This window comes from Octodon degus, unplaced genomic scaffold (genome assembly GCF_000260255.1).
Source record: "Octodon degus isolate 3935 unplaced genomic scaffold, OctDeg1.0 scaffold00004, whole genome shotgun sequence".
Classification (NCBI taxonomy): Eukaryota; Metazoa; Chordata; class Mammalia; order Rodentia; family Octodontidae; genus Octodon; species Octodon degus.
In genome coordinates, this window is record NW_004524580.1 from 36,580,351 (window position 1) to 36,603,441 (window position 23,091).

Sequence of the window (23,091 nt, forward strand, 5' to 3'; positions counted from 1 at the left end):
GCCTCGGGGACGTCTTGTTACCCTTGCCTTTCTGTCCTCGGCCTCGGGGACGTCTTGTTACCCTTGCCTTTGTGTCCTCGGCCTTGAAGGGGGGGAGGGGTAAATTTGGGCTCTGATGCCCTGTGTGGCAGTGTCGGAGCAGTGTGGCCGGGTGACTGACAGGCCAGGCCAGGTGCGGGGTGGAGCGGGTCTGACCCAGGGCAGAAGGTGTCGAGGAAGACAGCAATGACGAAGGCACAGATGCTATACAGATTCCTGCAGACCTCTGCTTACTGTAGCTGAGCTGTGGAAGCAGCCTAGGTGCCACCAGCAGATGAACAGGTAAAGAAATGTGGTGTCTACACAGTGGAGCACTAGTCAGTCGAAAAAGAATGAGTTGTGTCTTGTGGCAGGAAGGACATGGATGTCACAGCTTATTAACCATGTTACAATGAGCAAATGATCCAGATTCAGAAAGTCAGTCGGTGTCCTGTCTTCTCCCCTCCCCTCCCCTCCCCTCCCTCCCCTCCCCTCCCCTCTCATCCTCTCTCCTTTCCCCTCCCCTCCCCTCCCCCCTCTCTCTTTTTGAGACAGGGTCTTGCTGTGTATGTAGTTCAGTCTGGCCTTGAGTTTACTAGGTAGCCCAGGCTGACCTTGAATTCACAGTGATTCTCCTGCCTCTGCCTCCCAGGTGCTGGGATAAGGGGCTTGCGCCACCACCCCTGGCTTCTTGTGTTTTTTCTCAGATGGGGATTTATTTTTTGAATACACCAAACACATTCACATTTATTTTCAGATGAGGAATCTTGAAAAATAATTTCAAAAAAGAACGAAAGAAGTGATGTAAAAGTAGAAGAGAGACTATTACAGAAGGGGAAGGAACTGGAAGGGGAGAAGAGGCAGGACGGCAGATGGCCAGCGTGCTCTATGCGTGCAGGAAAGGCCAGAGTGAGACCCGTGCATCCCCGCAGCTCACAGGCACTGTAGAAATAAAACCCGCCAGACAATGGCAGGCAGATGCCAGCCTTACCTGAGTCAGTCCCCAGGGTACCCGCAGGTCCTGCCTGTCTCCCAGTTCCCCCGCAGGCCCTCCTTATACCATGGAAGCCAAGGGCAAACAGAGTGAGCCATGTGCCAGAGTCACACAGCCAGGAAACTCCAGGCCCAAGCCAGGAGCCCAGGCTGTGTGGCTTCGGAGGGTGCATTTTGGGTTCTCACTGTCTCATCTTCAAAGAGCGGCTGGTGAGAGCTACGCCAAAGCCCAGGGGTCCAAAGCCCAAGGTGACCTTTGCCAGCTGACAGCAAGCCCTTCTGCCATCTAGTGGTGGAAGAAGGAATGCTCGCCTGGCGGGCCCTGCGCGGCTTCCCCTGGGTGAATCCCTCAGCTCTTTCTGTCCTCAGGGGCGCGGAAGGTGGTGACCCAAGTTGTCACTCTGGGCCTCGAGGAAAGTGCAGGGACGCCCTGTGCCAGCTGGGTGAGGCCCATGGGTGGCGAGCTGGCTGTGTCCACGGCTGGAGACTCTCTGCTCAGGGGTGCCTGTTGCAGTGGGGCTGGGCCCTGAGAGGGACCCTGGATGTGGTGCTTGCCTCTGCCGTGCTCGCTGCCATGCCGTGCTCTGGAAGGTGGCAAACAGTCCTCAGGACTTTGTTTTCCTCATCTGTAAATGGGAGTTTTAAGCAAAACAACACCAAATTTTGATGATCTCAAAGGTCACTGTGAGGATGAAATGCTGGACAGACAGCTCTCAGCCAGGGCCAGGTGCACAGCAGATTGCAAACTGCGTTGGAAGGGGGTGATTGATCAGTCAGGGACCACGTGGCAGAGATGAGGCCCAAGCAGGGCTCTGAAGGTTCAGCAGGGTAGTGGAGACACGCCAAGATGCCCTGAATCTGATTACAACTGCCAGAAGATGGAGGGAAGAACAGGGAAGGAATCAGTTCATTTTTATTTTATTTATTTATTTTTTTGTTTTTGACATCAGTTATTTTTATTTTAAAGAAAGGAAAAAAAAACCAGTGGTACAAAATCTCAAAACAAGATTTTAGGAGAGTTACAATGGTTAGTACATTGTGTATTGTTACTGCCAAAGTAGTTTCTCATATTACAAGATATAGGCAAGAAATAATAAGCAAATAACATAGGTACAAACCTCTTTTTTTTTTAAGTCAACAGAAAATGGAAATATACTTTTTAAAGTTTCTAATACTAGGAGAAGATATCATACAATGTCTTTTTAAATAAATTTAAGTCAAAGATACAGTATAAATCTTAGAACAAAAATTGAGATTAAGGAATATTCAGAAAATTAAATGATTCAAAACAATTGAACTAAGAAAAAGTTTTCATGACAGCAAAGAAGTACTAAGAGTAAAACATAAGATAAATACTGGAATGGCAAATAAATGACCAGCACTTCTAACAGTTTGAGGATAGGATATCACACAAAGTTCTAGTGTGTTGTGGACATGCATAATGACCGTGACAGTTACTGGTGGCTAGGCGTCACTTGTAGAACTGAGCTACAGCTATTTCTTTGAAATCCACCCTGTAGGCTCAAGTGGAATCATGACCCATAGGATGGAAGAGAAGTCCATTTGTAGAGTGTGCTAATGGAAATATTCTGCTGCTGAATACAAAAGAATAACTGAAAGACTACTACTGTATACCTCTTATTCTCCTCTGTTTGTTTGCCCTATTTGGCGCGTTCTTTCCATTCTCATTCATGGGGCTGTGATCAATTTGCCCCCTCTCTAGAACATCATTTAGTAGTCTGTGTAGGCTTGGCTTTGTCATCGTGAAATTCTTTAGTTGTTCTTTGTCATGGAAATATTTCACTTCTCCATTATACTTGAAAGATAGTTCTGCAGGATAGATCAGTCTGGGTTGGAATTTGTTTTCTTGCAAGACTTGAAGTACTTTGCTCCATGCTCTTCTTGACTTGATGGTTTGTGAAGAGAAATCTGCCGTTATTCTGATGGGTTTTCCCTTAAATGTGATCTGTTTCTTTTCTTTAGCAGCTTTTAGTATACTGTTCCTATGCTGAATTTCTGGAATTTTGATTATTACATGTCTGGGTGTGGTTTTCATTGGATTGATATTATTTGGAGTTCTATATGCTTTGGTTACAGGAATGTCAGATTGTTGCCCCATATTTGGGAAGTTTTCTGCTATTACTTCTGCCCATATTCTTTTTACATCGTTTGTATTGACTCCTTCCTTCTCATTGATGCCTATTAGTCTCACATTGTTCATCTTTGCATCGTCTTGCAGGTATTGAATTATTTTTTCCTGCATCCTAGTTGTTTTAAAGAGATCTTTTCTTACTTTTTCACTAGCTGCAATGGTGTCTTTCAGGTCAGAAAGTCTATTTTCACTTTCACGCAAACGGTTTTGCCAGCTTGTGATTGAGGTTTTGATTTCCTGTATATCATTTTGAACCTGTTTCATAGATTCTATTTCTTTCCTAAATTGTTTATTCAGGGGTTCCATCATTTTTATATTCTCCTCTATTTTTTTTGTCAGTGTATTCTTTAGAAGCACTTAGTACTTCTTTGATTATAGTTACCACTACATTTTTAGTTCCGAAATTATTTCTTGTATACCTTTCTGCAGTTGATTCTTTACTGTCAACGCTATTATTTCAGAGATAGCTGGTGTGTGATTTCCAGTTTCCTCAGTGCTAGTGTCTTTTGCATTTGTACTGGGTGGACTCAGGGCCTGAGACTGCATTTTGTTCCTTCTCTTTGTCATTTTGTATACCTGTCTTCTCACCTTTGGTGTAGAGCTTAGATAGAGTTATAACCTTAGCACCAGTTCCGGATCTATGAAGTTCGGATTCCTCCAGGTGGGTGTTGTTTGGATCTGGCTGCTGTGCTCCACTTCTTTCTGCTGCAGGTGTTAGAGTTGAACCCTTTGTGTCTCTCTGGCAAGATGTTCTGTTCCTGAATCAGCTGGGTGGGTCTTGCCTCTAGCCTCTTTGCAGGGAGTTCTGCTAAAGGGTTCTGTGCTGGGCCTGCACTCTGGGTCTATTCAGGATCCTGCGGCCTCCATCGTCGTCTCATTCACTCGCAGTACCTGCGCTCGTGGTCTATTCAGGATCCGGAGGGTCCCAGGTCGTCTCACTCACCGGGCCTGCGTTCTGGGTCTAATCAGGATCCCGCGGCCTGGGTCGTCTCACTCACCGCTGGGCCTGTGCTCTGGGTCTGTTCAGGATCCTACGGCCTGGGTCGTCTCACTCACTTGCCAGGCCTGCGCTCTGGGTCTGTTCAGGATCCCGCGGCCTACAGGAATCAGTGTAGAGCTGTGGTAGAACCAGCAAAAGCCTGGTGTAATGAGGCTGGTGACCGGCTACAAGCACCAGATTCCCTGCTGGGGGTAAGCTTCCCAAGCATTCTCCACAAAACCCAGAGGCAGCCAGTGGTGGAAGGAATTAAAAAGGGACAGAAGGAAGTCATGCCACCCCTGCCTGCCCTGCTGGGAATGTCATGCTGCCATGCTGTCCCTCTCAGAGCCAGCTGACTGCAGCCTGAAACTTGTACATCTGTGAGCTACAACAGACATTTCCTGCTTAGTTTGGGGTGTCAGGTGTGGCCTCCCAGCAGGGAGACGTGACCAGAACAAGCTGCTGTCTCCCTTGAGATCACATGGCCTTGTGTTGGGTGCAGATCTGAGGGGCCTCTGCAGCATGAGGGTGCAGGGCAGTCTGCCTCTCTTGGGCCCTCATGCCAGTGGGAAGGGGCTGATCAGGCAGAAAGACAGCAGTGAGTCATAAAAGTAGCATGCCAGCTTATGACCAGTGATCCAGAGGGAAGCAGAGCCACACAGAAGCATCCCAGGAAGCTGGGGCTGGGAGGGGTATATTTGTCAAGCTAATACAATTCAGTCTTTAGACTTACTCTTCAAACTTGATTTACATTTATTTGATAAAGAGTCATAGAGACCCATGACACAACATGGCGCTCTGAGGGCTGTGTTCAGCAGGGGGCCGTGCACAGTGCTGAGACCCAGCTCTGCACTCTGGCATCCGCAGCCGGAGTTGTAGGCACTCAAACATCCTGATTTGTGCATCAGGAACTTTCACTTGGCTGGCTTGCTCTCTCTCTCTCTCTCCCTTCTTTCCTTCCATCTTTCTTTTTTCTTTTTTGTATTTTTTAGGGAAGGTTCTACAGGGTGTTCAGGGTCTCACTGCTAGATCAGACTCATAGTGATCTGCCTGTTTACAGCCTCCCAAGAGCTGGGATTACAGGCGTGCGCCACCACGCCCAGTCTCAATTGCTGTCTCAGTGTGGCCAGGGGGCAGGGCTGGCATGGCAGGCATGGCAGCCCAGGGATTGAACCCCTGGCCCCTGCGCCTGCTTGCAGGTGCTTTAATCTGCTGAGCTATTTGGCCAGCCCCTTTCTTTCTTTTTAAAAAATGTATTTAGCACAGGGTCTATAGGGTCTCACTACACAGATCAGACTCCTATTGATCTTCCTGTTTTCAGCCTCCCAAGTGCTGGGATCACAGGCATAGGCCACCATGCCCAGTCTCAATTGCCATCTCAGTATGCCCCAGAGCCAGGGCCAGCACTTACACTGGGGATTGAACTCTGGTCTCTGTGTCTGCCTAAGCAGGCTCTTTAATCCACTGAGCTATTTGGCTGGCCCTTTTTCATTTTTTTAAATGTATTTGATACAGGGTCTTACTACACAGCTTTGACTCAGTAATCCTCCTATTTTCAGCCTCCTCAGTGCTGGGATTACAGATGTGCACCAACACTACTGAACTTGGTCACTCAGCATGCCCTCGGGGTGGGGCCAGCGCCACATGTGGGACTGGGGATCAAACCCTGGCCTTTGTGCTTGCCAAAACAAGCGCTTAGTCTGCTGAACTATCTCACTGTCCCTCTCACTTGGTTTTCTGTCTCTTGCCTCACAGGCTTCCTGTTACCCTGGCAGTGTACCCTTTGCTCCCTCTCACTATGCCTCTCACCTGGTTCATGTGACAGTTGCCTGCCTCTTGTGTTCTGAGGAAGCTCTGTCCCAGTTATAAGATCTCAGCCTGGCATGGACACTCCACACTTGTGGATGTGGAGGACAGTTCAGAGAGGGTAAGGGAATTGTTCAGGGTCCTGCTTGTCAGGAATGGGCAGAATGGGGTTTACCTCCAGGCTTGATTTGCAGCTCTGACCCGGCTGAGCTATAGCTCTGGCACCACACAGGATCCATGACTTTCACCTGTATAGTATTTCCTGAACCCCAGCGAAGCCAGGTCTGTGAGGCTGGGCAAGCCCTGGACAAGTCTGGCTGCCAGCACTCCCATGCTGCGCTCTCACTTCTGCCCTTCGAGGGACACCAGTGGTTGGCTTCATGGTTAGGAAGGATCACCTCCCTGCAGGATGCAGTTGTCCCCATGTATACCTGGGGGCCCTGACACTGGGCTCAGCCACTGGTACCCCAGAGCCCTCTATAATTCAAGCCATGGCTCTGCCTGGGCTTGTCCTCGTTGGACACACCTTCCCTACCCAGAGTGCATGTGTACCCTCAGCCCCTAAGGCTCTGTGTTCCTGTACAAATCAGAATCAGGGTCCCCATGCGCCATAGGGAAAAGGCAGTGGAGGGCCAGCCTGGGACTAAGAATTCAGCAGAGAAAGAGGAAAGAGTCTGCTCCAGGCCAATGCGTTGACATTCTGTGCTGGTCACTTGGGTGTGACTTGCAGGGCCCCCCCACATGTCACCCCAGGCCGGGACATGGTGGCTGTCCCCAAGTTCAGGGGTGTGCTGCTACACCTCCCATGCTCTTCTCTGTGGCAGTCTGGGTGGCAGCCCAACTCTGTGAGACAAGGACTGATCTGCCCCAGATGAAAGTCTGTATGGGCAGCGCAGGGTGGGGCAGGAGACTCTGTGGGCCAGACCCCTGGCTTTTGTGCCAAGGATTTCAGGGCCCGAGCTGGAAGGCTCTCAGAGGCTGGGGGACGGAGGGTCTGGAACACCTCCTTCGTCAGCTCTTCTGTTGCATGTGCCCTGGTGATGCCACCTCCCCTCCAGACCCTGCTCAGGTGCCAAGTGTCCCCCAGGTGATGGGACCTCCAGGAGGGGCCTGGTGGAGGATGGCCAGGTCACTGGGGGTGGCCTGGAAGGGGACTGGGAAGCGGGCTCTGCTTGCTGTGCTTTCTGCTGTGAGCTGAGCGAGTGCCTGCTCTGTGTCCCCAGCACAGCCCAACACAGGGGCGAGGGATCAGGGCACAGCCCACAGGCTAAGAGGAGCCTTTCTTCTCTGAGAGCAGCTTAGCTCAGGTACATGGTTGCAGCATCTAAGTGGGCATGCTTTGCTTCTGGCTCTGGCTTCCACGCAGTGGTGCTTGCCCTGTGTTCATGCAGGACTGGCTCATCCAGATGCTTGGCTGAATTCCCTCCTAGGAAGGCTTCTCCATCTTAATGGACTCATAAGAACTTGGGTCCCTTTGGACCAGTGAAGGTTGACTGCTGGAATCTAACTGGCAAAGAGAAAAGGAAGTAGATCCAGTATCTGCACCAGGGCTACTTGGCACTGGGTCCAAAAATGAGAGGGCTCAGCCAGGTGTTGTGGCAGCCTGCACAATCCCAGCTGCTTGGGACACTGAGGCAGGAGACTTGCAAGTTCTAAAGCAGTGTGGAGACTCCTTAGAAAACTAGGACTGGAAATCCCATTTAAACCAGTTATTCCCCTACTGGGATTTTCCTGGAGGATCTGAAAACATCATATCATAGTGATATATGTGTGCCTATGTTTACAGCAGCACAATTTGTGATAGCCAAATCTTGGAAACAACCAAGATGCCCATTACCTGAGGAATGGTTGAAAAAGATGTGGTATTTTTACACAATGGAGTATTACTCAGCTACAAAGAATGATAAACTCAAAGCCTGTATATTGAAGTGGATGCCACTTGAAGATATACTCATAAGTGAAATAAACCAGACACACATGTGTAAATATCACATAGTTTCCCTAGCATAAGAACTTAAAAGAAGAAATACAAATAGAAATGTATAATACAAGTAAAAGGAAAGCAAGATCTTGAGGACTAGATAATGAAGAGAGAGCAAGGAGAAGAGCTACGAAACATGACAGAGGCAAGCCATACAGTTATATGTACAAGATGGGTAAGGCAACGATCCTGAGAATCTTCAGAAGATTTTTAAATCTAGCAATTAATTGGAAGGATTCTCACCCTGACTAACTATATATACTGACACCTGTGAACTAAGCAACCACACAAAAGATGGCAATTTGTAATAGTAGGTTCATGCTTGGAGTGCCTGTCATTCTGGTCTTGTGAATATGTGCAGCTTGTCATGACATGCCAGTTGCTGCCGTGCTGTCTCTTGGGTAGATGATTGTTTAAAAAGGAAAGGGGTGGTGAATGAAGGCAGGAGACAGGAAAAGGAATGTTGGGGGACTGTCCTGCTACAATGCTGTATATGGTTAGATTTCTGGGCTTATGTGTAAACATATATAGTTCTTTATTCCTATTTTTAAATATATTTTAATTTAAAAATTTTTTTCATCATATTCTGTAGGGACTTTAAAATATCAATACTTGATGAAAAATGCCTGTTCCATGTTATGCCTAAGATGTTTGATATTCAGACAGTGAGGTTAAGCTCAACAGCCTAGGTTGCATGGTAATAACAATAAGCTTCTCTTCTGGAGGGTTAACAACCTAAGTTTGCAGACCAAAAATTAGAGAAAAAGGAGGGCCTCAAGGGAAGCCAGCATTTTGGCTCTAGTCTTCCAAGGTCAATTAAGACTCAGGACATATGAGAACTTGTACTGTAACACCATGTAACTCAGTAGTGTCCCAAATTTTCTGATCAAGGAGGTTATGGGGCCAAAGAGGAAAGTGATCAATGATGTCGAGTGTGCCTAAGGAGAGTCACATGGAGAGAAAACACTCCTCAGGCTTTCACAGAGAACACATTGGCCAAGCAATGGCCGTGACTCATCCACATGGCTGACACTGACAGAGGATCTACAATCTGAGGTACAGGATCTCACGATAAATCCTGAGGGGATTTCACTGACCTTATCAGACTCAAAAGCTACAACTCTTGTTGCATAGGTCTTGCTTTATCTTGGTCTTAACCATCCAGCAGAAAAGTATAAAAACAAAGTATAAGAAGTAAAGCCATGTTGTTATGTTGAGCTGCAGGGGACTCAGGTCAACAACTTTTGACATTGCCAGTCAAGTGGAAGACCCAATGCTATTATGGACTACTGGACTATTTTAGAATATTTTGCTGAGTTCACACACCTATAATATTTAAATGACGGAACTAAACAAAAAAAGGGTATACAGATGAATGACCATTTTGTATCTGTGTATTCAAAATGGTTAGAATAGGGGGTTGTGGAGATAGCTCAGTTGAATAAGTGCTTGGTTAGAATAGGGGGTTGGGGAGATAGCTCAGTTGAATAAGAAAAAAGTTTAGGATAGATATATAGCTACATTCTCTTAATTCAATAAATAGAGGGATTTGTTCTAATAGTGTTTGTAAATAGGATATCATGTCTGCATCTTGTACAACAAATATCCACTAGGAAGACAGTATGCAATGTGTTAATTATTGAAACTATCCTACCAAAGAGTTGAAACTGTTTCATTGCTATTTGTTTCTCAAAAAACTAGGAAAAAAAAAAAAAAAAAAAAGCAGCCTGGGCAGCTTAACATGACCCTCTTCAAAACCAAATCAAATGAGGGGCCTTCCAGATAACTCAGTGGACTAAAGCGCCTCCTTAGGCAGAGTGCAGTGGCTGGGTTCAATCCCTGGTGTACCGTGCTGACCCTGCCCAAGGGGCACACTGAGATGGTGATTGAGACTAGACATGGTGTTGGGTGCCTGTAATCCCAGTGCTTGGGAAGCTGAAAATAGGAGAATAACTATGAGTCCAATCTACATAGTGAGACCCTGTAGACCCTGTCCTAAAATACAAAAACAAAAACAAACAAACCAAATGAAACAAAGGGAAAATGGGAGAACCAACCTCATAGCCTCTAGAGCTCTCCTGGAGACAGCAAGGGGGCTTGTGTGGGGCCCAGGGTGGCTGGAGGACACAAACCCATAGGCCACGAAAACGACTGGCGTGGACCAGAGCTTTGGACTGGGGTCTTCCAGCAAGACTGAATATTAAGTTCTAGAGAACACATAGTCCACACAAGGAAGGGCATCCTTGCACCACAGTGGGCTTCCCTGGTGTCAGTAGGAAACTGAGCCTCAGAGCGGGTTGAACTCTTTCTGGTCCCACACTTATTCTTGTGAGCTGGGGCCCGTATCCCCAGCCTCCCTGTGGGGACACAGTGACTGAGATCCCAAGAAGGGCTTATCCTTGGCCATAGCAGCTTCCCTAGGAAGGTGATCCATTTCAGGGCAGAAATCCCCAGGACGGGTGGGAGTGTGCTGAGTGACTGACTCTTTTTTGTTTTTGGTACCGGGAATTGAACTCAGGACCGTATGCTTGCCAGGCAGTTGCTGTACTGCTGAGCTATCTCCCCAGCCCTAGGACTCTTGGTGTCTCATGGGAGTTTAGCCTTGGCCATTGGGCCCATGGGAGCAGAGAGAGGAGCCACCCAGGATCGGCCACTTCCTCAGTGGCCTTCCTGTGCCCCTGGCTATCGGCCATGGCTTCTCACAGAGGAGGTCCCTGGGGACAAGACCTAAACAGGGGTGGAGACAGAAGAGGAGTCTTGAAGACTCTGGGTAGGAGCTGAAGCTTTGTCTCTGCCCTGTGCATGGGCCTCAGGTTTCAGATCTTCCATCTGAGTGGGACCCCCATCCCATGCCACAGTCCATACATAAGTGTGTGTGTTGTATGTGTGTAGCATATGATGTGAGTGTGGTGTCTGTTGTGTTTGTGATGTAGTGTCTATTGTGTTTGATGTGTTTGTGTGTTTTGTGTGTTTGTGATGCAGTGTGTTGTGTGCTTGTAGTATGGTATGTGTGTGGTGTGTGTAGTGTGTTTGTTGTGTGTAGTGTGCATGTCATTTGTGTGTGGTATGTGTTTGTTGTGCTTGTGTATGTGTGTGATATATGTGTGGTGTGAGAGTAGTGTGATGTGTATGGTTGTGTTTGTTGTGAGTGATGTGGTATGTGCATGTGTGTGTGGTGTGCTGCGTGTTCTGGGTCCCAAGCTCACAACTTTCGTGGAAACAACTCAGACTCTTAGGGTACGCATGATACACTGGCAAGTCTCCTTATACCCCACAGTCTTGTCTTTTCTTACTGCTTGGGACCCACTGGGCCAATTTCCTGCTGTCCTAAAGGGTAAAGAACAGGTTAGAGGAGCAGCTGTCCCTGGCACGGGCCGGTCCCAGTTGAGCACGTCCCTTGCTACCTACCTGGAGCACCAGCAAAAGTTGCTTGTGTCCTCCACCTCCTCCCAGCCCTGCTGCCTGCCCCTCCTCTGGCAGGAGAGTGCTGTGAGCCTCTGCAAGACCTGTAGGACAGAACTAGAGCGAGGCCTGGGTTCTGTCCAACCCTGGTTATGGCTTCCAACCCCTGGTCTCACTGGGCTGCCCAGGCTGGGCCAGAACATTTGATCCTCCTGCCCCAGCCTCCTGAGCAGCTGGGATCATACTTGGCAACAAGTGCCCTTTTTTTCCCTCTTTAATGTATTTGGTACAGGGACTACAGAGTCTACAGGGTCTCACTACATAGATTGGACTTGTAGTGATCCTCCCTTTTCAGCCTCCCAAATGCTGGGATTATAGGTGTGTACCACCACACCCAGTTTCAATAGCCTTCTCAGCATGCCCCAGGGGCAGGGCCAGAACGGCACTCCAGGGATTGAACCCTAGCAGTTGCCCTCTGCCTAAGTAGGTGCTTTAGTCCACTGAGCTATCAGGCCAGCCCTAACAAATGTCTTTTATTTTGAATAAAATTTTATTCATTTATTTATTTCATACAGGGTGTCACTGTGCAGTTTGGACTTGTAGTGATCCTCCTGTCTCAGTCTCCCCAGGCTTGGAGGGGGTGCCACCATGGGCATGTGCCACCACGCCTGATTTTGGGGTCTGCACAGTGCATGTCATGTGGTAATGGGGATTGAACTCAGGTCCTTGCACTTGCCAGGCAGGCACTTAGACCACTGAGCTATCCCCCTAGCCCAATGTCATACTTTTAAATGGTGACAAAGTTTATTTGCCAAAGTAAAAGTGAAGACTGAGGGAGAAATTGTCTCTGCAAAGTGAGCTTGGGTCAAAAAGAAGAAAGAGGACACATGCCTCAAAGAAAACCCTTATAGCAACAAACATCATTTTAAACATGGACTAGGAGCAGGTGGATCTTCAGATCTGCAGATAGTTGAGTCCTGACGCTTTGCACTGGTGTGTGCTGGCCTCCACCCTGCTCAGGGTAAAGTTTGGTCCTCACAGGTGCCTGCGGACAAGTGCAGAAGGAGCCAGGGGAGATGTAACTGGGTTGTTGGTCAGGTTCAGTTCTCCTCCCTCCCTGGAGCATTATGGCCCCCTGATGCTGGAGCCTGGACTCCCAGGCAGGACTAAGATGGCCATATTGGGCAGACTGGCTCCTCTGGCAGTACCATACAGTGCCCCAGAGCTGCCTGCTTGGACTGCTCCCAGCTCCACCTCCAGCGCTGGACAGCCGCACTTCAGTCTGATGTGCATGCACCCTAGAACATCTCCTGTTGCCAGAGGGCACAGGCACTGGGCAGCTCCCTGCTTTTGCTTTCGGCAAGGGTGGACCCCTGAGAAGGACAGGTGAGTTTAGACAGCTGAGGGCCGAACCTGGGCTTAGGGCCCGGAGCTCAGCACTGCAGCTCTGGTCTCTCTCAGCCCAGGGGCATCAGGCACACCACACCCAGGATAGAGCAGCAGTCCCACTGTGGCCCAGCCAGGTGGGGCTTCTGGACATGAAGGTTATGAATACTCTGTGTGGCCTCCGAGCCTGGTGTGCACACAGCTGCTGGACAGACACACATGTCCCAGCCCCAGCCCCAGAGCTGCTTGTACCAGGCAGGAAGTTCAACCTAGCTCTGCCTTCCAGGGCGGGACCCTTGGGAGCAGTCAGGCCTCTTCAGGCCTTGGTTTTCTTATCTGCAGAATGGAGTCTCAGGGACACAGCCTGAACCCCAAATCCTGTGGGCCTGATGCATTTCTGAATTCCCAATTTTTTGATTTTTAGAAAAATAATAGAATGTGGGTATTACTATGTAACGTCACATTGTGGTTTAGCTCTAAAATGTGCCCCCAAATTCTCATGGGTAGAAGATGCCTGCATCATGGATTCACCCACTGGTAAGGCTATCGCTGAGAATGCTGTTGGGAAGGCCTGGCTGCTGCCAGGTCCCTGGGGTCTCTGCTTTCTACTGCCGTGGGTGGGCAGCTGCCTTTGCTGTACCCTTCCACCAAGCCCCATGGGCTGAACCCACCGAGACGACTGAGTCAGCCTGTCCTCCTCTGGGTATGGGTGCTGCCACTTTGCCCCAGAAGTGGGATGGTGACCGAGCCCAACTACTAGTCCTGAGTCCAGCATACCAGCATTTCTCCAGCAACTCTACAAATGTCTGAAGGAAGCAGAACGTCTCAAGCTATGAGTAAAGTCGTGCCAGTTGGGGTCAGATTTGCCGCCAAATGAAGTAACAGTTCTAAGTTTCTATATTCAGAGCACCCTGCATGAAGAATGACACACGTGAGTGGCTGTCCAGGGCCCCTGTCCTCGCGGGGTGACAAGAGTCCTCTACCTGCAGAGGTGAGCGAGGGTGAGGGTTTCCCAGCACTCGTTGAAGCCACCAGCAGCCATTCACAGATTTTCTGGGTGGCTCTGAGCCAAGAGCTGCTTTCTTTATTACTAGTGTGTGTTCGGGACACACAAGAGCTCCACACACATCCCTCTCTTCCCTGAGTCTCCTTCCTGCCTCTACAAAGTCTACCTTCTTGTTTCCTAACATTTCTCTTTTATTTTGCTCTTTAGATTATTTATATTTTAGGTTTCTCAGGGTAGAGAAACCACGTGGTATTTAGCCTTCTGTGTCTGATTTCTTTCCCTTAGTATGGTGTACTCTCTGTTACAAATGACTCAAATTCGTCCTTCTCAGTGGAGTAGCACTTCATCTTGTACCCAGTATTCACCACATTTTAATGCCCATCTTTCAGAGGACAACAGAAGCCCAGGGCAGTTGAGTAGCTGCTCCCTGCACAAAGCTCTAAGTGACCAGCTGGACTTCAGCATCCTAGCCTGGCCACATGATGTGGCTGTCACCAAGCTGGGAAGAAGTGGAACCTCTGGGATCTGGCTCATTCTATTTGTCTGCTTGCTTCCAGCCACATCCCTGGTGGGTGCTTGCCATTAGCTGTGCCCTCGCCAGGCCTGGGCTCTGTTCTGCTCCCAGCTCACCCGGCCTCTGCTGAACAGAGAAGGGAAGGAGAAAGTTAAAGGCAGACGTGTCTTTCTGGAAGACTGGCTGGGCCTGTGCCCAATCTCCCAGCTGTCCCTGCTCTGTCAGGGCACCCCAGCCGCTCCCAGCTCCCTGTTGGACCTTGGCCATCAGAGAGCTGAGGACAGGGGCACTGGACCAGGAGAACACAAAGCGACTCACGGGGGGGCAGGCGGTGCAGGCCCTAGCGCGAGGTTGTCCTGGACACCTGGTTCCGGGAAAGGACTGTATCAGGGCAGTGGTTCAGTCCTAGGCAACCCCAGCTCTGTGAGCTTGGGAGGGGTGCTGGCTTGACTGGCAGGAAGGACCTGGCTGGGGGTTTAGGGTACAGCCAGAGACCCCTGCTTTGGCTAGAGCATTTTTTATCTTGCTAATAGTTATGTAAACTGTGACAGCAGCCTAGTAGGCATTTTACTGGATACTTTACAGACAAAGAGAGGCAAACATTAGCAGGGGATTAAACCTCTTGGTATGGCGGAACTGGGACACAGAAGGGAGGTGCTTCCCCACTGTACTGTGCTAGCGAGCAGGTCCATCCCGTCGAAGGTCACCCATCTCCTTTCCTAGCCAGGTTGCCATGGAGAGGAGCAGAATGGATGCCTGCGCAGCCAGCACTCCACTAGGTAATGCAGAGCACAGCGAGGGCTCTATGGAGAAAGATAAAGAGTAAAACATCCCAGATGTTGGAAACCAGGAGGAGTGGGAAGTGGACAGCTCAGCGGCTTAGTGCAAGGTCCTGGGTTTTATCCTGAAATATAACTAAAGAGATTCAAGACCTGCTGGTCACATTTCAGCCTTCCTAGAATTCCAAGGCATGTCCCCTGGTCCCTTGGTTGCACCCCTCCTCCAGTCTGTGCTGCTTTCTCCTCCCATGAGTCTGATGCTGGGTGCCCCCGCTCAGACCCTGTGTGTGTGGAGCTGCTGTTGCTTCTCCTGCCCAGGCTCTCACCAGTCTGTGGCTTGAGCTGCTTCTCACACAGAGTGGCATTCATCCACCCATGCCTACTGGCAGAACTCTCCCTGCTGCATGCTGAGCCCCTTACACCCTGTGGCAAACATCTTAGTATACAGGCCACCACTGTGGTAGTTTTGGGGCCCTGGAGCTTGAAATTGTCCTCAACTCTCCCTCTTGCACCCTTGTCTGCTGGCAAGACTCTGGGTTCCTGCAGTCTGGCTTTTCTGGTCAGTTGGTCCAAGCTGCAGCCCAATCACGCTGATGGCTGCAGTGACTCCTGACGTGTCTCCTTCCGCCTTGCCTGTGGTCTATGAAATAATGAGAAATGGACGCACCGGCCTCTGCTCCAGTCCCGGGCAAGGCATGTGCTGATAGGGGCACCACAGGTTATCTGTTCCAGTTCTGGGCCTTTGATCCCAGAATTTGATCCCAGTTCCCAGCATTCCTAGGATGTTTGTCATTTCCTGAGGGAGAGGAGTGTCTGACACAGAGACCCTCATCCCCTGAATTTCCTGGGAGGTGGGAGCACCTGTTGCTCCCACACAGCAGCTCTCTGGTTGGCTCCTGGGCAGCCGAAGGAGTGAGAAGGGCCCGGACCTTGGAACATTCCACACAACCTCCCCTCACCCTGTGGGAAGGGGACTCATAACTGGGCCTGCAGATGGGATGCAGCCTCCACATAAAGCCCTGGATTCTGGGGTTTTGAGATCTTACAGACAGCTGAGCACATGGAAGTCTGGAGGGGACCCCACAGGTGGACCCTGCCCAGGGCCCTCTGCACTGTGCCCTTTATTTTATCCTTCTGTCAAAGGACTGTACTAGGTAGGGTGTGCCTCTGTGTTCTGCTCTAACAAATTCACCAATGGTGATGAGGTGTGACAGGAACTCCTGGTCCTAGCCTGGAGGTCAGAAATTCCAGAGGCCTGGATTTGTGGGAGCATCAGATGAAGGGGCTGTCCCATGTGACAACATCCTGCAATGTCATCTCCAAGTGGGCAGGGCCAGAATCAAGTTGAGAGAGAGCACACTTGGTGGCACAGGCTGGGGAGTTGGCTGTGGATGGGGGAGAAAGCCTCATCCATGCTTGGATCAGGGAAATGTATTGTGTGGCCTTCGCAGTACGACTTTTTCTAGCTGAGGTTAGCTCAGCTGACCTGTCTGGGTGACTTTCACAGACATATTGAGTTCAAGATGCCAGATCAATGACTAAACTAACATGAAGTTCAGGAATCAGTAGGATGGTCGGTGGTGGCAGAGGTAGGCGTTGTCATTACCTCCAGGTAAATGAGGGTTGCTGTAGGGAGGAGGTCGCCTGGTTTTGGCTGCTTGGGCATATGGTGCCTCCTTTGTCTCCGCTTGCTCTCCATGACCGCGGCTCCTGTGGTCATCTGTGCGCTGCCTCTAGTCACGCATGCAGTGTAGCACTGTCTACTCCTGAGCAGGGTTTGGTGCTGCCCTTGTCTACATCCTTCGAGTACTTAAGGGGCCCCACTATATCTGCTTCTTCTCATTCTCTTTTAGCTCAAAATTATCCTTTGTCAAAATGACACATTTGAGGGTAGTGTATTCTGTTATCCTCTGCTGTAGATGTCAAAATTTATTGAGCTGAGTACTTAATTGTGTGTACTTACTATGTCTCCACATAAAATGGAAAAACAATGGTCAATAAATATTTAGCACATTATATATATATATATATATATATTTTTTTTTTTTTTTTTTTTTCCAGTACCAGAGATTGAACTTAGGACCCTGCACTTGCCAGGCAGGTGCTTATTCTACTGAGCTATCACCCCAGCCCCAGCATATTACATGTTTCTTTATGAATTCAATTCTTCAAGACCCGAAATCCCTTTGCACTTAGATTTCATGATGCTTTGTGGTACATGCTGTAAACTTGTTTTCTACATTTCTAACCAGAAAACCTCTGGACTCATGGGAATGTGGACTTGGTGCCAGACAGACTGCCCGACAACCAGGCTGAGAAAGGACGTGGGGCTGGTCCCGGTCAACAGAGGTAACCCCACTGCTCGGGTGTGGCAGAAGGGCTGGAGCTGTCCCCAGGATGAGGGATAGCTACGCTCCGGGAGTGTCTGTGCAGCAGACTTGCTTTCTCACTGCTCCGATATGCACATGAAGTTAGGGTTGCCAGGGAAAAGCTTTGTGTGAAGCTTACCTGAATATTTGAGGAGCAAGTCAATACTTTGTCACGTACACAGTAATGCATACATAAGGCTCCCAGGACAGAAACCCTCACTAGGAGCCAGGAGCTCCTTGCGGCACAAGTCTCATCAACAGAGTTCCGCAGATGAATTGAAGGCCAATTGTCAGTCAGGCCCAGACATACCAGCACCAGCATCCATGCAACAGGGGCAACCACAAGCGATTGCTAGCAGGCGGATTAGGGAACTTCACGTTCAGTAGTTCCCGGAACTTGATTGCAGGGGGGAGGGCTGCTGGACTGAGGCGGTCCTGGGGGTGGGTCCCACATCTGGGGTATCTGGTGTAATTAAGAAAGTCAGAGCCAGGCTTTGCTTAGCTACCACCATGTCCACACAGCACGTTAGTGAGCACACTGAGCGTTCTGATCTATGGTGACATCTCTAGCTGCTGTTTCTGTTTTCATCACACAGCTGGAGGAAACACAGGGCCCAGGCTTGGGGGGACAGTGACACCTGTACAGGTTGGGGCTCCTCCTAGGCCCACCTCCTTCCTGCATGCCATCCATCCCTACCGCAGCCCTGGGGACCTTCTGCTCTTTGAGCTGACTTACATTCACCCATTAACTCATCAGTGGGCCCAAGTTCTTTGATTTGTTAAACTAAAGGGTTTAATTTACCCTGGTGGTGTATTTGGCTTGTAACCTTTTCCTTTGAGGAGGTGTGTGTGTGTGTGTGTGTGTGTGTATGTGTGTAGGGGAGAGACTGATTGAAAGACAAATGCATTTGCACATCTACACACACAGCTAATGCCCCGCACCTCAGATACACGTCTGTGATGGAACCTGCTACATATCGAGCACTGTGTGTGGACAGAGAAGAGCAGCAGCAGAAAGCACCAGGTGTCATAGGGCCTTGCACCAGGTGTCATAGGGCCTTGCACCAGTCGTCTTCTGCATCTGATATTCATGAGGGTCCCTTTTCTTCTTTGAGCTTTGAATCCCTCTGCTGGAGAGTGGAGGAGGTGACTGCCTTTCTCTGGGCTCTGCTTAGCTCTGGTCTCCTGCTCTGAGCCAGGACACCTGTGTTGTCACTGGTTTCTCCCACTTACTCTGCAGGAAATCCATTTCATGAGGGCACTTGGCACAAGAATGTGCCTGAGGAGGGGCAGTTCTGCTCTTCTTGGCACTGCTTTCTTGCTGAGGTCAGAGTCCACTGGGCCGGCAAAGACTTCCACTTTGAAACACTCCTGAGAAGTGCCAGGGAATGTGTGGCCCTGTGTCCTGCTCTTCCTCCATGAAGGATGAGTCCCAGCTGCAAAGAGGCCAGTACAAGGTGGCCAAGTGCCATAGGCTGCCCGGAGCATCAGCCAGAGGTGACCTGGGCCACTCAGTGTGCAGTCTTCAGCAGGAAGGGAGCAGCTTGAGCAGAGGCACCTCATAATTGGGCCTCTTCCACTGCTGCTTCCCACACCCTGCCTACATCTCCCTGCCTCTCCCCTTTGTGCCCCAGGTCTCGCCCTCCATGGGCCATGTTGGGTCTCTTGAGCAGGAGCCCGGCATTTCCCTGCTGCTTCCCCCTCATCCCTTGGGTGAGACAGGCAGCATCCATCCCTTGAGATGAAGCCACCCTGGTCTCTTTGGTCATGTTTGAGCTGCTCCCATTAGCCAGTCCATAAGCCTTAAGTTTCCTCTCTTCATAGAACCAGGAGCTTCCAGAAAGGCTGAGCTCCTCAGTGACACTCTGGCGCTTTGGGGGATGTTTTGGACAATGGAGGAAGGGTTCAAAGTTGGGAGTGGCATGGGAGCTAGAACCTGCATGGGTAGGGTGAAGGCTGGGCATTTCTGACTGGAGGCTGAAGCTGAGCCTCTCCTATTCCTACAGGGACCAGGCTGACATTTCCCTGGTGCAGACCAGGGTCTACAAGGTAGAGATGTGTCAGCTGAGGAGAGACCACTTCTGGTAGGGTTCTTCAGCTGGAAGCAGCATCAAGAAGAGGCCACTGGGACCCTCTGGACCCTCACAGATGACCTTAATGGTACTCACGAGACAGTCACCAAGACAAATGTGGTGGCAAACTCTGTCACCATCATCTCTGAAGTCAAGAACATCCTGGGTTTGATCCTTGCTTCAGCCATCTCAGGAGGAAGTCTGCTGCTCATAGCTGTTGGCCAAGGCTTGGGGGCAGCAGCTGGGGTCACCAGTATTGTGACCAAGATGTTGGAAAACTCTCACAATAAAAAGGTCTGTGCTCAGGCCAGCATCTTTGTGCCCACCAGTAAGGCAGAAGCAGAGGCCTATGCCATGAATATCGGCAGGATCATCCACAAGTGTAAAATCACAGCACAGGTCCTCAGAAAGAATGACTATGCCCTCTGGGCAGCCAGAGCTAAGCCACATTTGGCTACTGCCACCCAAGACCTCCTGACCCAGGGCCACATCTCAAGCAGGAATAGTGAGCAGGTGAAGTGGGTTTTTTGGGGCACAACCTTGGCATTGATCAGAAAGGCTGGGCTACTGGGGAGTGCAGTGGCTGTCACCTCCTTTCACCAGGACTGGGCAGCTCTGAGGGAAGAGTGGAAGCCACTGGAGAGTAGAACAGAAGTAGCATTTGCAGAAGAGCTGAGCGCCCAGGCGTGGAGCTGGCAGAGTTGCTGAGAGAGCTCACCCAGCTCTGCCAGAAGCTGAAGCAAAGGGTGAGTGGAAGGTTCTGTGCTAGGGTGGGGCCAGGGGCCCTGGGGACACATGAAGCTGAGAGGCCTGGGGCAGCCCTGTGTCTGTGAGTGTGTGGGTGCGAGGGCTGCCTGCCAGGCCCCCTGCATACACATGGCCCTGTGGTCACCTGGAGATGAGGGCAGCTTCCTGGTCGGCTTGGTCTTCTCTTTCTCCTTTGAGGCTCCTTTGGACCTGCATGCCCAGAAGGGGCTCTTTCTGGGTTTTGGAAGCGGTCACTGAGCCCCAGCTGTGTGCCCTCCAAGGCATGAGTTGAAGCCTTGAGCCCTGCGGAGACTGTTGAAGGGGCCCTTTTGGAGGCCACCTGGCTGAGCAAGGTCATCAGGATGGAGCTTAAGCTGGCAGGACTGATGTTCACCAAAGGATGCCCTTGCCCTACCAGAGGAGGAGCAGCTTTTGGCCAAGAACTAAGCTGGCCACACCTTGGCAGGGCCTCCCAACTCTAGATCTGGGAGAAAGTGGGAGAGCCACCCTACCTGAGGGCTTTCACTGTGGTGCCCCAGGACAGCCAGAACAGGTCGCATGGCCTGCCAGTGTTCCCATCTGTTCAGGCTGTTGCAAGAGATCATTTGGAAGAAGGGGTGTCTTTTTTTTTTTTTTTTTTTTGGTGGAACTGGGGATTGAACTCAGGCCCTTGCACTTGCCAGGCAAGCGCTTATTCTACTGAGCCATCTCCCTGGCCCCTGCAAGAGATTATTTGGGCCATGACTGGTGAATGGTGAAGGCACTTGTTCTTCATGGTTCTGGAGACCACAGTCTTCAGTGTAGGTGACAGAAACAGCAGTTGGTGCTGGGGACAGCTGTCAGTGTCCTGCCAGCTGTCCTTGCCCCTCACCTGGAGGAAAGCGGCCCCAAGGGGCACTGCTCCCATGCATGAGCTATACAGTCATGAGGTACCATCTCCCAAGGGCCCTGCATCTCAGCACCATCACAGCAGGACTATGGAGTTTGGGGCCACAGTGTTCAGACCTTGGCGCCAAGTTTCTAAGGCTGGTGATAGGTAACAGGGTACTTGTGCCTGGCTCACAGGAGACACTGGTGAGATGCCTTCTCTTTTAAAAAAAAATCAACTGACACACCATGATTGTAGCATGTTTATTTTCCCCTCCAGAAACTCTTGAGAGAAAAAAGATTCATGTGCTCAACTCTGAAGGGAGCCCAGGAGACTCGAACTCTGCTCCTATCCAGGCAGGGCAGAGGGCCCGCCAGCGTCCCAGTGGAGCAACATGGGACCCAGGAGTAAGTGGCTTTGCTGGCCAGGGGGTGACTTGGAGATTCTGGGAGACCCTTGGGAGTTCCCCAGCCTCAGCAGGGATGAGCCCAGCCTGAGGGTGCCTACGCCTCAGCGAGGTTTCTGGCAAATAGAGCAGTTAAGAGAACCAGAGAGAACCGATGGGAAGGCTGCTGTCAGCCAAGCTCCTCTCCTGCCTCCCTCCACCTCCAGTAAGTGCAGAAAAATCAAAGTGGGGAGGAGCTAGCTCATAAAACCCTCAGTGCGTAGAATATGCCCTAACCCTAGTCACTCCCACCCTTGTGCAAGAGCAAGCTTGTTACTCTCTCTCCCTCCTGATGCGCTAAAGGCGCACACACCCTTTTTTATTAATTCCTCCTTGACTGTAGCCCTGCTGTAAATCTCCCAAGATAAGCACCTGGAGCAAGCTGTTCAGCGAGCTGGGGTTTTGTTCTGTGGAGTGCCCAGAGGATGACACTTACCGGCTAGGTTCCTGTCTCAGATACTTTTCTCTCATTGCTGGGACAAAATACCCAAAGCCCAGAATTAAGGAAAGGAAGGCTTATGTAGCTCACAGTTTGTGCAAGTTCCAGTCCACAATCAGCTGTCTCCAAGGCAGAGTCGCACATGGCAGAGAAAAGCAGTTAATGGTGGCAGAAAACAGCAAAGCAGGAAGAGTGAAAACCTGCCCCAGGGCAGGTGTAGCGCTCACAAGGTCTAGAAGCCCATCTCAGTGAGTGCATGAGGCTTTGGGAGAGCAGCTAGACACAAACCGTAACAGTCCCTCCTGGGTTTTGGTACTTCAACCTTGAAAAAGTGTAGCTTGAATCGAGTCTAGCACTTATGTATGCCAGGGAGATAGGGCCAGGAGCGGGACAGCAGCCTCGGGGAAACCTGCGCGTCAGCCTGCAACCTGCAGCTTGGACATGACTTCATCATGGTCAAAATGTCTTAGAAAAAGTTTGTTGCCGCTATATAATAACTATTCATATATTTTATCTGAGGCACAAGGCAATTCCTTGTTTCATGCTGGGGCCCAGGCAGGCCAGGCCTTTCCTACCACCAGCGGCACTCACTGTCCTGAGGAGTCTGATTCCTGAAAATCTACTCTGACTAAATCGTACGGGGAAAATTGTTAAGTTATCTCATTACAGCAGTTGCAACATCCAGATTGAAAAATAAATACCTCCTCAACAGTTTCTTTCTTTCTCAACTCTAAAGGTTCCAACATTTGTGTCATAGGAAAGCTGTTAATTCATAAAAGGTAGAAGAAGATCACAACGTCGCTATGGGCCTGCAGGGTGTTGCTGATGGAGGAGACATCTGTGGGACAGATGAACCTGCCCTGGTCAGCACGGAGCAGCCGCAGCTGAAGACAAGAAGCAGCACCTTGGCAGTCCTCAGACTTGGCACCGTGACATCGCTAGGCCAAGCCACACACTGCCTCAGTGCTGACCGAACTCTGCCTAGGAGTAAAGGTGAGACTTGCCAGCAGTTACTGCAACACCATACACATGCTACCTTTTTAGCTATTTCATTTTAATTTTTTTTAGACAGGGTCTTGCTTTATAGTTCAGGTTGGCTTTGAACCCACTATACAGCTCAGAATGGCCTTGCAGT

At 50.1% G+C, this 23,091-nt stretch overlaps 1 pseudogene; it reads left to right on the forward strand.

Moving 5' to 3' along the window:
* The first annotated feature begins 1,079 nt into the window (after positions 1–1,079).
* On the forward strand, positions 1,080–22,834 carry LOC105742490 (annotated as a pseudogene).
* Positions 22,835–23,091: the final 257 nt, after the last annotated feature.